The sequence below is a fragment of the Quercus robur genome, chromosome 12 (genome assembly GCF_932294415.1).
Source record: "Quercus robur chromosome 12, dhQueRobu3.1, whole genome shotgun sequence".
Lineage (NCBI taxonomy): Eukaryota > Viridiplantae > Streptophyta > Magnoliopsida > Fagales > Fagaceae > Quercus > Quercus robur.
The window spans coordinates 22,255,200-22,269,565 of NC_065545.1; the positions used below are offsets into that span (position 1 = coordinate 22,255,200).

Genomic DNA, 14,366 nt, shown 5'->3' on the forward strand with positions numbered 1-14,366 from the left:
GTTGAAAATCAGTTAAATATTTTCTATATATCAAGTTCAACGGACGTTAATGGATATGAAATTTGAAATAAGTTAAAAAAGAGAAGCATTTGACAACAAATTCTGATTGAGAGGCTTGGCTCCCTGAAGTAACAACTACAATTATTCTTCAATTTGAACGTTACACAATAATTTTCGTTTTCTCAATCATAAGTTTGAGAAAAGCTAGTATGTGGCTGAAAAAACAAAGTATTGGCTTTGCACAGGTTATTCTCACGTATTCTATGTCGAGTTTAATTTGATGGTCCCTCTCAGAATCTCTAGGATGGATGCTGTTAAGTTGCCCGAAAATCTAAGTATTGGCTTGGTACTATGGTACAAATTATTCCCACCAATGCAATGTCAAGGTTCGATGTTCTCAAAATTGTTCTAGGAAGTAGATGGATGCTGCTATTTACTGGTATGTAGTATGTACACACGCCTCCAGTACAAAGACATCAATTATGGAGAGTGGAGACCTACGGTGCATCTTCAGCAGACAACAATATACAATTGTATATTTGTATATCAACAAAGGATTTACAAAGTACACAAAAAATCATCCAAAAATGGAGCTACAATACATTTAGGATTTCAACCATTGACGTGCAGAACTAGAAAGTTTCAAATGGTAGCAGCCTCTGTATGTAAATCAATTTTAGACAATTGTATCAAAATTGGCCTTTGTGCAACCTCAATCCTTTGATTCCTTCACAATATAACACCGCATTCAGGAAAAGATTAGTATCTTCCATTCCAAAAAAGTGATGACAACAAGTACCACCAAGCCTTAGAGAAGATCAACGTGTCCACCTCCAAATGATGAACAAAATAACAAGTGTCAAAATCATGCCTGCCTGCCTGCATATTTAATCCAATTATCAACACGGTGCCGCCTCTCAATCAGCCTCAGTACAGAATTTGAAAGCCCCACTGTGTTAAGAACATCCAGTGCTTTCCGATGTGCAATCTGAACAAAGGAAAAAGTATATTAGAAGAAGTACTTATTAGCATCAGGAGCTACATTCATGTCAAATAATCACAAATCCTATTTGTTGAGGAGATGAGCTATCCCAACAATTTAGACCTCGGTTAACTTTAGGTATTTTAACTTGGTCCAAAAGGATAAAAGAACATACTACTTAAAAATTAAGCATAATAATTGAGAAGTCCTTTTTTTCTTTTTCTTTTCCTTTTTGATACACAGAAACCCAAATTTCTCATGCAGCATATCCAAAGATGCCAAATTAATAATTAAAATCTCTAATCATTTATGGCTTTATCCAAGAAAAAAACCCAGTGGGACCAATTCCTACTATAACTTTTGTCTAGATGTTTATACAAAGATTATCAGAGAAACATACTACATTCTACAGACGCAATCATAAATCATGCCAACTCTGAAATCTTAGGCCCCGTTTGGTAAGCAAGTTTTAACACATGTTTTCAGTCTTTAAACAATATTACACGTATTTTTACACATTTTTTCACTCACACATATTTCCAAAAAAACTGAAAACTGTTGTTTAAACACACGTATCAAATGTGCTTTTATGTTTTGAACAGAGGAGAGAAAGAGGGGATGGGGGGCATCAGCAGGAATGCCTTCAAAACCTTTGATGAATGTAAGAATAACTTACATGAAGAATTTAAATCTGTTAACTTAAGAAAAAAAATTCAAAACAACCAGCACGACCAAAAAAAAAGGCTGCTGCAGCTGAATCTACCAGATCAATTACCATAAGATAAGTGAACACAGAATTATATTCTTATCTAATAACCTAGTATGTCAAACTAGACTCTAAATATATAGAGTCATGATAAATTTTTAATTGAGCTCGACGACAAAATGTAATATAGACATTGTTTTGATTATTTTGCAATATCACAGTTCCATGATTTCCATACTTGTTTTTTCCCCTTTTAAATTTGGTCCGGCAGTCCCATATTTTATCAAACACTAGTCACAATCCTGCATGATGCACAGAAATATCTGATTATTTTTAATAAAATAGAATCTATAATTTATTTTCTAAAATATTCATAAATTCATATTGTAGGGGCAAAGGCTCAAAGGCCCAAAATCATACAATGGGCCTTGGGCCCCATACGGGATGGTCAACTGTGTCCGAGGAGAGGACATGGATGCCAAAAGGGGTCCCGGTCCAGTTCTCGTAGGCCTGAAGTCACTTAAAGGGCAGTCCGAGGAGAAATGTCTCTTCGGATGTGACGAGTATGGCTCAACATGCACTCTGCCTACTAAAAGGATCAACCCCAACGAACACTAGTAGCAAGGACAAGTCCTATAGATCCGTGGCAAAGAAGGAAACGAAAGATGCCCAAGGATAGGCTGCAGCTGCCACATTAAATGTGTTGCAGCTACTTTTCTGGCCGCATTAATGTGGAGAAGACCTGTGAATAGTGCTGCCTTGGCTACCACAACTCACAGAAAGATGGAAGGAGTGTCTGATGGGACAAGCACTCAAGTGGGAGTCCAGATAAGCGATAAGTGTAAGGTCACGATGGCTTCAAAGAGGCTATATAAGAAAGGGAGTCCTCATGAGGAAGAGGAAGGAGGAAAAAAGAGAGGAACAGGAAAAGAGCTAGAAAACTTAAAGTAAGAACCAGCAAATATCTATCTCATCTCCTCGGACTGAGAATATATTGACATTAACAGAATCTTCTGGTGTCCAAGTGTTGCGTAGCCCAATCTTAGCCACTATCTACTTCGCTAAGGCCTGGTTTTGTAACCCACTCTCTATAAATTTATTGTTTCAGGGCTCCTTGGACCAAGACCCCATACCTTTTTGGCTTGGGCCTCAAATTGTGACCCTACACATATATTATGATTAGTAATCTGCAATAAAGCATTTTTCTTATAAGAGAATTTAATTTTAGATTTATTAAACTATTAATTAAGAAGTGCTTTTTATTTATTTATATAAACCTTTACCAAACCAACAAAGGGCAAGGGTTTTATTTTTTTCTAACATAAACAATGTCATATTGCTTTGTTTTTTTTTTTTTTTTTTTTTTAAATAATGAATTTTGTGTCTCTATAAATAAAAAATTATATATATATTTACTTTCTTTTTATATTAAAATTTTCATCTACTCATATTATGAGCTAAGCTAGTGATAGAATAAGGGGGGGGGGGGGGGTTTAAGTTTTTCCAATTATGATGGTTAGAAATGAATGATAAAAATAGAGTTTTCTCACCATTAAAAAAAATTTCAACTTATCTTTAATCTCAAACCAATCTATCTCTTTTGAAGTATTAAAAGTAGGATCATGATCTTTCTTCTTAAATACAATGTTTATCTCAACACATGCATAAATATATATTGAATCAAAATATACCCATATGAAAATGCATTGCAAGCAAATAAAATGTCATATTAATCGTCGCGTAACAATAATTAATTGGACTGGTTAGAAAAACAATTTGTTGTTAATAATCTATTGAGATTATTTTCTTTGAAGTAACTGCAAAATTGTCCACCAAAAAAGATTACAAATAACCACTTATTAGCAAAATCTTCTAATTAATTTTCTATATGCATCCTTGTATAATAATAATAATAATAATAATAATAATAATAATAATAAGATTGCAGAAGCTAAAATATGTCACTTGTCCCATTATTTTTTGTTTGACTAATCTTTGTTTTTGTCTAAATAAGTGGCAATATAAGATACTTCTAATACAACTATTAAGAGTACTTTCTCTACAAACACTACAAATTTGTCTACCCAAAAGGATTAAAAAAATAAAAAGAAAAAACTTAGTTGAATCTCATAGATTAACATCTAAAATGGATTACTAAAAAAATCAAATTTTAACTTACAAAACAACTAATTATTAACACAAAACAAATCAAACCAATGGGATAAAGAAAAAGAACTAGCAATCGGGAATTGGAATACCAAAATACACAAATATGCATAAAATTCTATACAAATTTGCCAAAAAGAGAAACAAATATAATGTGACAATTAAATCAATAATAACAAAAGCACCATTAGTAGAAAAAAAAATGATTGAAACAATAAAAGAATCCACCAAAAGAGAAAAAAAAAAAAATTGGAGAGAAAGAGAGAGTACTGACCTTTTTTGCCATGAACAACTTGGAAGGTATAGGAGAGAGAGGTGGAAATGAAGTAAAAAGAAATTTATAAGAAAATTAAGATAGAAGAGGAATGGTTGAAGTAGATGAAAGGTTGGAAATTTAAAAAGACAATGATTGAGAAAATTTAGAAACGGTAGAATTTAAGATGGAGGAAATTTTAAATTTTATAAAGGAATCAAATGAAAATTTTAAAAAGACAGTTAAATAAAGTAAAAATTGCAAAAAATCAAAATAAGAAAGGATGCTAATGATGTGGTGTAAAAAGATATTTGTAAAATTTATTGCAAATCTTCCACATTATATACAGTTATACATTGTTTTTGGTTTTTGATTATTCATTTTTTTTTTAATTATAAACATATAAATTAAAGTAGTTGAATATGTAAAGATAAAGTTATATGAAAATTAAAACCGCCCAAGATGAATGTGTAAAGTCAATTTATTTATATATTTATTATTGTCAACAAAATTTAGGAATAAAAAATAAATAAGAAATAGAATAAATATATGGCTAATAATGTGGCGAATGAGGTGGTGTAATATAAGCATAGCAATAATAAATAATACGCTTCAACTTTTGGATATATATATAGATTTGTTTAAACCATATGTCTGTGAGGACGCAAGGGCTGAATTGCAAATACCTTAAGACGTTTCCTTGACCTTGACATTGCAGACAGGATGGCCTCTCTAGCTAAACAAGCTTCTTCCAACATTCGAGTAGAATTATGAGATGACTGCATGGCTTGCGCTTCATCAAATATTCTCAAAACATGAGACCCCCCATTCTACAATATAAAATATTTAATGCTCATAAGATACTAAGGCAAAAAGTTTTGGTTTTCGGGACACCGGAGAGTCCTAAGATCCAACAAGCCCAATCTAATGTTAGTCTGACCCAAAAGCTTTCCTTGAAGATTAGAATAATAGCCCATTATTTTTAAAACATTTTATTATTATTAATTAAGTCAAATAGTATTTATTTGGTCAGGTTAAGTGAATGTATTTAATATTATTTTTTTTGTTTTCCTATGCTAGAGGGGCTGTTCCAAGCTCTATTTAAGCATTTGACTGAATCAAATAAAATTTAGATCATATTTTCAGAATTAAAAAAAATTCATCCAGCCTATTTCCATTTATTATATGGGTTAAGTTTGGGTTGCCCCATACAAATCTGGTATCAATTGATATTAGAGCTTTGGTTCAATGGCTGGATATCATCGATGTGAAAACAATGGTGAGATACTTGAAAGGGATCATCAAGATTTTGAAATTGACAATTTAAGGAGACAACTTTAGCAACTCTAGGAGCAATAGGAGTTTTACGAGAATGAAAGGCGAGGTCCTAGATATCATAATTCAGAATCTGAAGTTGTTTGCAACGATGAAGAGGAGAATACATTTCGCTGTGCCCTGTGCCCCTAGTCATTCCTCCGGTGGGAGCACTCCACCCCATCCTTGTCATCTCAGAAACTTACAACGAAGTTATGATATAAAGGTGGACATTCCAGAATTTGAATGGAAAATGCAACTTGATAATATCATTGATTGGCTAACTACTATTGAGTGAGGCTTTGATTTCAAAGATGTTCCAAATAATCGCAAGGTGAAGATTGTTGCTATCAAGCTGAGAAAACAGGCTTCAATTTGGTGGGAGCATCTTAAGAGGCAGTGACAACGGGAAGGAAGAGATCGTATTGTGACCTGGGAAAAGATGAAAAGAGAGCATTAGAAAAAATACTTGCCTAATCACTTTAAGCAAAATGCTTTTATGACATTTCATAATTTCAAACAAAAGGAGCTTTTTGTGGAGGAGTATACAACAGAGTTTGATCATCTTATGATTTGATGTGATATTGTAGAACCAGAGGAGCATATGATAGCCTATTATCTTGGTGGGTTATGTGTTGAACTCAATGATGTGGTCCAACTACAAACCTATTGAACCTACAATGATGTTTGCAAGCTTTCTATGAAAGTGGAGAAGCAATTGAAGGAAAGGCATGGTAGTAACTTTCGATCCTATAATTGAGAGGGTGTTTCTAATTGAGGGAATGGTTCCACTTCAAAGGTTGTTGCATTACCCAAGACAGCCATTGTCAAGCAACCACCAAAGAATGAATCTGCATCAGGTTCTAATCATCCCAACACCGCTGATACATGTTGTAGATGTTTCAAATGTCAAGGCTTTGAGGACATATTGCTTCTGATTGTCCAAATCGCAAGATAGTTTCTCTGATAGAGGGAGATGTGCAGATAGAAGATGAGGACGAATCAGCACTGGTTGTTTATGAACTTGTTGTTTATGATGAGGAGGTGGTCTTTGCTATCCAAGGAGAGGCGCTTGTTCTTCAAAGGAGTCTCAAGGTAGCCTATACAAAAGATGAGTGGCTTTGGAACAATATATTCCATACCAGATGCACTTCTCATAGAAAAGTTTTTGATGTTATCATTGATGGAGGAAGTTGTGAGAATGTTGTTGCAGCAACCATGGTGGAAAAGTTGAAGCTAAAAATTGAAAATCATCCCCAACCACACAAATTCCAGTAGCTTCGCAAAGGCAATAAGGTGAAGGTGAATAAGAGGTGCTTAATTCAGTTTTCTATTGGCAAGCATTATAATGATGTAGTAATTTGTGATGTAGTACCCATGGATGCATGTCATTTATTACTTGGGAAACCATAACAGTATGATAGGAAGCCTAATCATGATGGTTTCAAAAATACTTACTCTTATGAAATAGATGGGGTTAAAATAACTTTGGCTCCATTAAGAATGATCCATGTTTCCAAACCTTCACTTGGGGAAGGAAATATCTTATTGACTAGAATTGAGGTGGAGAGAGCATTGATAGAATTTGGTGGCATTGATAGAATTTGGTGAAGGGTTTGCTATTGTGGTTAGAGAAGAGAAGGATCTAGTGGATATTCCTCTTTTATTGATACCCTTTCTTGAGGAATTTGGTGATGTCGTTCTTGATGAAATTCCTTTCGGTCTTCCACCTATGAGAGATATGCAACACTGCATTGATCTTGTGCCTGGTTTTGTTTTGCCTAATAAACTAGCTTATAGAATGAATCCAAAAGAGCATAAAGAGTTGTGGTGGCAGGTTGAAGAGTTGATAGAAAAAGGCCTTGTAAGAGAGAATATGAGTCCTTGTGCTGTTCCAACCTTGCTTGTTCCCAAAAAGGATGGCTCATGGTGTATATGTATTGATAGTAGAGCAGTAAACAAAAACACCATTCGATGCCGCTATTCTATTCCGCAGTTAGATGATTTTCTTTATTAGCTTTATGGAGCTATGATTTTCTCAAAAATTGATCTATGCAACGATTATCATTAAATTCGAATGAGGCTAGGTGATAAATGGAAAACAACTTTCAAAATTAGAGAAGGGTAGTATGAGTGGATGGTGATGCCTTTCGAACTCTCTAATGCTCCTAATATTTTTATACACTTTGACTGCTCTAAAATGTGTGAAAACACAAGAGCTATTTAGACCCCCAAATAAAAATTATGGCTCGATAGATTTTACTCTAACTTTTACTAAGTGCGGAAAAGAGTAAATGCGAGCGTATAAACAAACAAGCTACTCTAATCCATATTCATAATAACACAGTTGTAAAATGAAAGGTAAAAGAGTAGGGAAGAAAGATGCAAACACAAAGACAACACAGCGATGTATTATTGAAAAGGAAACCGAAGTCCTCGGCGTAAAACCTTTATGTCGCTCTCCAAGCGGTAATCGATCTATTAGACAATCAGTTGTGATACATGGGTTAGCAAGAGACCCTCCAAGCCTAATCTACCTGATGTACCTAAGCCCTCCAAGCTCCTACTCCAATAAGGCTTCTTGGAACTATGTCTTGTCTAACTCTCTGGATCCCGCAGCAAGTTCCATGTTGCATCTGTCATCCTTGGCTTCTTTCAATGCTTTCCAACAGCGCCAAAAATTTACTAAACACTCTGAAAGGGTGTGGTAAGTTTTTGGACTATCAACCTCTCAAGGATATGAAAATGAAGAGGTAGGAGTTGAGGAAAATCCATAAGCAATTGTGTAGAAGATTGTGGGTATAACAATCTCTAACTCTCAAGGTTTGTGCTTGGGTTTTCTCTTAGAAAAATTCCTCAACATTTGTGGGTAATATGGGTATATATATTGTGGGTACAGAAAGTGTGCATTAGATAGGATAATCTAGCAAAACAGAATGTTTTGCGAGTGTCTCGTAGGAAGGCCTTACCCGTGAGGTACTCGTGAAACATAGCTATATCCATCCTGTCCTGACTCTTCATATTCCAGTCATGTGTAGGGCACATGCATCATTTCGCGGGATGCTTAGTCATGAGCTACTCTCGAAAACTCTTCAGTCTTCAATTTGCTTGAGTCTTCACATTCTCTCTCTCTCACACACAACCCTTACAATTAAATTCCACAATAAATATAGGGTACAAAAGATTGAATAAAATTACAATCAAATTTGGCACGGAATAAAAGCCAACAAAACACATAGTTGTAAATTACAACTTACACACTTAGTGAATCATGTCTTTAAGCCATTCATTGGTCACTTTGTTGTTGTGTATTTTGATGACATCTTAGTGTACAACAAGTCTCACTAGGAGCAAATGGAGCATCTTCATGAGGTGTTTCAAACTCTTCATGAGCAAAAGCTTTATGCAAATTTGAAGAAATGTCATTTCTTAATTGACATCCTTGTGTTCTTAGGCTATGTTGTTTTAGGTGATGGAATCAAGATGGATCTAAGCAAAATTGAGGCTATACTTAGTTGGCCCGTGCCAGAGTCTCTCCATGATGTTAGAAGTTTTCATGGGCTTGCTTTTTTTTTTATTGGCATTTTATCAAAAACTTCAGCAGCCTTATTGGCCCTGTTACTGAATGTTTGAAAGGAGGAAAGTTTCAGTGGAATGAAGAAGCCCAAAAGAGTTTTGAGTTGCTCAAGAAGAAAGTGGCAGAAGCTCCAATTTCCAAATTCCAACAAATTGTTCAAAGTTGATTGTGATGCTTCAGGTGTGGAAATTGGTGTTGTGCTTAGCCAAGAGGGTAAGCTTATTACTTTCTTTAGTGAGAAACTGAATGAATGCAAGAAAAAGTATTCTACTTATGATAAAGAATTCTATGCCATTATTCGTGCCTTGAATCATTGGAGTCATTATTTCCTTCCAAGTGAGTTTCTACTTCATTTTGATCATGAAGCTTTGAAGTATTTGAATAGTCAGTAGAAACTTAACAGTCGACATGCCAGATGGGTTGAATTTCTTCAATCCTAGACTTTTTCTATCAAACACAAGTTTGGAAAGCTGAATCAAGTGGTAGATGCTTTGACTAGAAGACATTCTTTGCTAAACACTATGGAGGTGCAGGTGTTAGGTTTTGAAGTTCTCAAAGAGGTGTATAACAATGATTTAGACTTTGGTGATATGTGGAAAATTGTTCCAACAGTTCCATTAATCATTTCTTGAAGTAAGAAGGTTTTCAATTCAAAGAAAACAGATTGTGCATACCTCAATGTTCTTTGCGAAGAGCAATTATTCAAGAAGCTCATGGAGTAAGTACTACTAGACACTTTGGAAGATACAAAATTCTGGCTCTTGTGCAAAAAAATTTATGTTGGCTCAAGTTGACTCATGATGTTATGTATCTTGTGAGAAGCTGCAGAACCTGCCAAATTGCTAAGAGTCACAGTCAGAACACCGGGTTGTACACATAATTACCAGTTCCCAAGGCTCCATGGGAAGATGTTAGCTTAGACTTTGTTTTGGGTTTGCCTCAAACTCAAAGAAACAAGGATTGTAATTCTATTATGGTGGTTGTTGATCGATTTTCAAAGATGGCTCATTTTGTTCCTTGTAACAAAATTGCAGATGCATCTTCTATTGCTGATTTGTATTTCAGAGAAATAGTCAAGCTTCATGGTGTTCTAAAAACTATCACTTCTAATTGTGATTTGAAGTTTGTAAGTCATTTTTGGCGTACTCTTTGGAGGAAGTTTGGAATTGTATTGCAATTCAGCTTTTCTTACCATCCACAAACAGAAGGGCAAATTGGAGTTGTGAATCGAAGTTTAGGAAATCTCTTAAGAAGCTTTGTGGGGAGAACATTAGACTGTGGGATCTTCTTTTGGCCTAAGCCGAGTTTGCTTATAATCGACCCACTAGCCAAACTACTGGTTATAGTCCTTTTGAAATAGTTTATGGCCTTAATCCTACTGGACCACTTGAATTGACACCACTTTCTGTTACCAAGAATTTCAGTGGTGATGCTGACAAAAAGGCGAAGGAAATAAAGAAATTGCATGAACAAGTCCAAAATAAGATTGGAAAGCAGAATGATAAGTATTGTAAGCAAGCAAATAAGTATTGAAAACCAGCAACTTTCAAGGAAGGTGATTGATAGGCCAAAAACGAATTGACCCCTTGTGATAAATTAACCAAGTGAATTAATTAAGTTAATTAACATGCAAACGCGTGGTAGCACAAACAAATCACCAATAAACTAAGTATGCAGCAGAAAATAAATTGACACAGTGATTTGTTTACGAATGAGGAAAACCAATACGGCAAAAACCCCATCGGGTGATTTTAAGGTCACCACTCCCGAAATTCCACTGTTATCATAACAAGCGGTTACAAGTAAAGATATCCCAGTACCTTATATCAACCTACAATTGAACCCTTACTCTAATACTCAATTGGACTTGTTCTGTAGTGACAATTTCTTCTTTTGATGCATGGCTTCTAGTACGTGACTAACCAATTGCACGGATCCCAATACGTGACTTCAATCACCAACTAGAGAAAGTTGTTGGCTACAAAGTTCTTCAGTTCATCCCAACGATGAAGATCAAGAAGATGCTTGGTCACAAAACCCTACGATGCACAAACACAGCAACTTCTTCACAAGAATGATGAATTAGGGCAAATTCTATCTTCGGTTACAAATTGCTTGAACAAACTTTGCTCAACACTTGTGCAACTTGTGAACACTTTGACGGCCCTTAAAATAATCCTTTTATATGTCTAGGGTTATGAGAAAAGAAAGCCCAAACACATAATCACGGATAAGAGTTAAAATAGAACTGAAACTTTGTTTTTCATAAACCTCGACAGATGCCTATCTGTTGAGCTGCTGTCGAGTAGCTGTTGAGCCACAGGTTTGGAACAGCTTCTTAAGCTCGATAGATGGCTAGCTGTCGAGCTTTAATGACAGACACTTCTTTAGCATGTTTCTTGGACAGATTTGCATGTCTTCAATACTTGATCTTGAAACACAGTTTCTTGAAGTATTAAACACATCCTAGATCTACCCAAATACAAGTAAAGTGCGTTTTGTCAAAAGATTAACCAATTATATAAAATAGCGACATATGTTCCTAACAAGTGAATCACATATGTCCTAACAGTGACTTGGTTAGGATTCGTCTTAGGAAGGAAAGATTTCCCTCCAAAAGATTTTCTAAGTTGAAACCTAGAGTAGATGGACCTTTTAAGGTGTTGCAACGAATTGGTGAAAATGCTTACAAGATTGAGCTGCTTGGAGGTTATGGTGTTTTAGCAACCTTCAAAGTTTTTGATCTTTCTCCTTACTATGAAGCTCAAGAAGATGAAGTGGACTTGGGGGCAAGTCCTTTTCAAGCAGGGAAGTATAACATTGGAGTGTCCCAAGATCCAACAAGCCCAATTTGATGTTAGTCTGACCCAAAAGCTTTCCTTGAAGATCAGAATAACAGCCACTATTTTCAAAACGTTTATTATTATTATTATTATTTATTTATTATTTATTATTTATTTTATTTTTATTTATTTTTATATATATTATTAATTAAGTCAAATAGTCTCTATATCTTCCATTCAAAAAAAAAAAAAAAAAAAAAAAAAAAATCAAATAGTCTTTATTTAGTGTCTCCTAGGATGAATCAGACTTTATTTTTATTTCTCCTAGGCAGACAAGTATTTTATTGTGTTTCTAAATTTCCTAAGAGTCATATATGATTTTGGTTAGGTTAAGTGAATGCATTTATTATTATTTTCATTTTCCTATGCTTTGGGGGCTGTTCCAAGATCTATTTAAGTCTTTAGCTGAATCAAATAAAATTCAAAGTGTATTTTCAGAATTAATTAATTAATTAATATTATTATTATTTTTTTTTTTTTTGTGTTTTATAGAAGATGGATTTCTTCTAAATCATCTCTTATCTCTTGGCTGGATTCCTTTGGGTGGCGAGTGTATTTCTTGGGTGGTGTTAATTTGTATCCCATAGAGTGGTGAGCCAAAATAGTTCTATATCCTTAGCTAAATTCCTTTGGGTGGTGCTATTTGTATCTCTTTGGGTTTACTTAGGTGGTGAACTTATCTATCCTTTAAATTATTGAGTGTTATTTTTCTTATCTCATAAAACCAGAAAATATAAAATACATTTATCCAGCCTATTTCCATTTATTATATCGGTTAAGTTTGGGTTGCCCCATATGAATTCGGTATCATTTCCTAACCAAGAGAATGGATTACATACAGTTCTTCCAAGCAATTCTGCCCTCTCTTTGGCTTCCATCACCCTTTTCTGATTTCTTAAGAAATAATTATCCAAACTTTGTTTTAAAGATTTAGCCTATTTTGTTACTTGTTCCACTTTTTTGAATAAAAAAAGAAAAGAAAAAAGAATTGCATTGCATCTAATCAAGATACAAGATCATTCAATTGCATCAACTCTACCTACAATGGTGAAACAACAACTAATGGATCCTCAACAAATTAGTCTAGGTTGGCCACTAGACAACAATAGGTGAAATCTACAAGTCACTACAATCCACCCTGCTCTTATGTGTCCTTGCGTGTGGGGCCCATATCCCTCACTGTTTTGTTCTCCCCCAAAGTACATAGTAGTGGAGGAAAATGTTTCTATACATTTAAGGGAAGTCATTCCTTATAAGCACATCTCCATGTGTTTCCCCAGGCGATGTGGGATTCCATTGATTGCAAACCCCTTTTGGGTCTATAACAACCCGCCCCCAACTGTGTAGATATTGTCCGGGGCCCATACCCCTCACGATTTTTTTCTCCCCCAAAGAAGACAATATCTATATAGTTAGGGCGGGGTCATTACAATAAAGGCTCGAGAAAAATTTAAATCCAACGCTAGAAGTGCAAAGATGACAAGATAATTAGAACATACAATGCTATAAAGGTCAATTATGCACATACTTAATATGTGTCAAATTAAAATATCAGCAAATTTGAGTATGAGAATAATTATCTCTCTCTCCTTTTTGATAGGAAAAAAAAAGAAAAAAAAAGAAAAAAGAAAGAAAGAGGATTTGGTTGGTTTAAGCTGTTTCAGTTTGAATTCAAGTACTCACATTAGGAAAGGCCAATTTCGATAGAGAAGCAAGATAATTGGTCAAGTACAATGGGATTTGGAAATTATTGTAAATTAGATAGCAGTTGAAGAAACATTAAACCTATTTCTAAGCAATTTATTACAACAATAATCTGTTTTGATTGAAACTGATAGTTTTGGTGAGTCCAAACCAACACCAACGATGGAGTACTCGAGAGCATCTCTGGTCCTCAATTGTACCTTCTTCGCATTCTGGTATATTTCTGATAGCGTATTGCCTCCTCCTCCTTTTGTTGTTGCTTCCATTTCCATACCCACTCAACAGAGTCAGAAAAGATGGTGTTGAACTAGGATATGCATATGCTGCTTTCTTTTCAGTAGTGATATGGACCATGGTTCAATCAATGGTATGGTAATTACTGGGCTCGTTGTTCTCTCTGTCTCTCTAGATATCAATTAGTGTCCCCCAATAATCGGGTCCAACATGCTTTCAGGGAGGCGAATAGCACCGCTGATGCTTTGGCCAGTTTGGGAAGGACCTAAGTCCTAGATTTTGTTGTTTTTTCCTCCCTTGTTTCTATTTTGGGGTGTTTTGTAATTGTCTTGTGGTGTTTTATAATGGATAATTCAGCGATGACTTGGTCTCGCCTTGTTCCGCTTTCTTAGCTTAATATATATCTGTATTTATCCAAAGCAAATCACAAATGGAAATCACAAATGGTGAGGGACCTAAGAAGAAGAGCATCATGGTTAATGCCATTGAAATTATGTCCATACTAGCCTAAAGGATCCCCTTCCATTTAAATCTTCTAATTTTCTCCAAATTTTTGAGGGTATGGGGATTTAAATCCTGAATGTTCC

At 34.9% G+C, this 14,366-nt stretch overlaps 1 pseudogene; it reads right to left on the bottom strand.

The window, feature by feature from the left end:
- Positions 1-247: 247 nt before the first annotated feature.
- On the bottom strand, positions 248-13,957 carry LOC126709172 (membrin-11-like; annotated as a pseudogene).
- Positions 13,958-14,366: the final 409 nt, after the last annotated feature.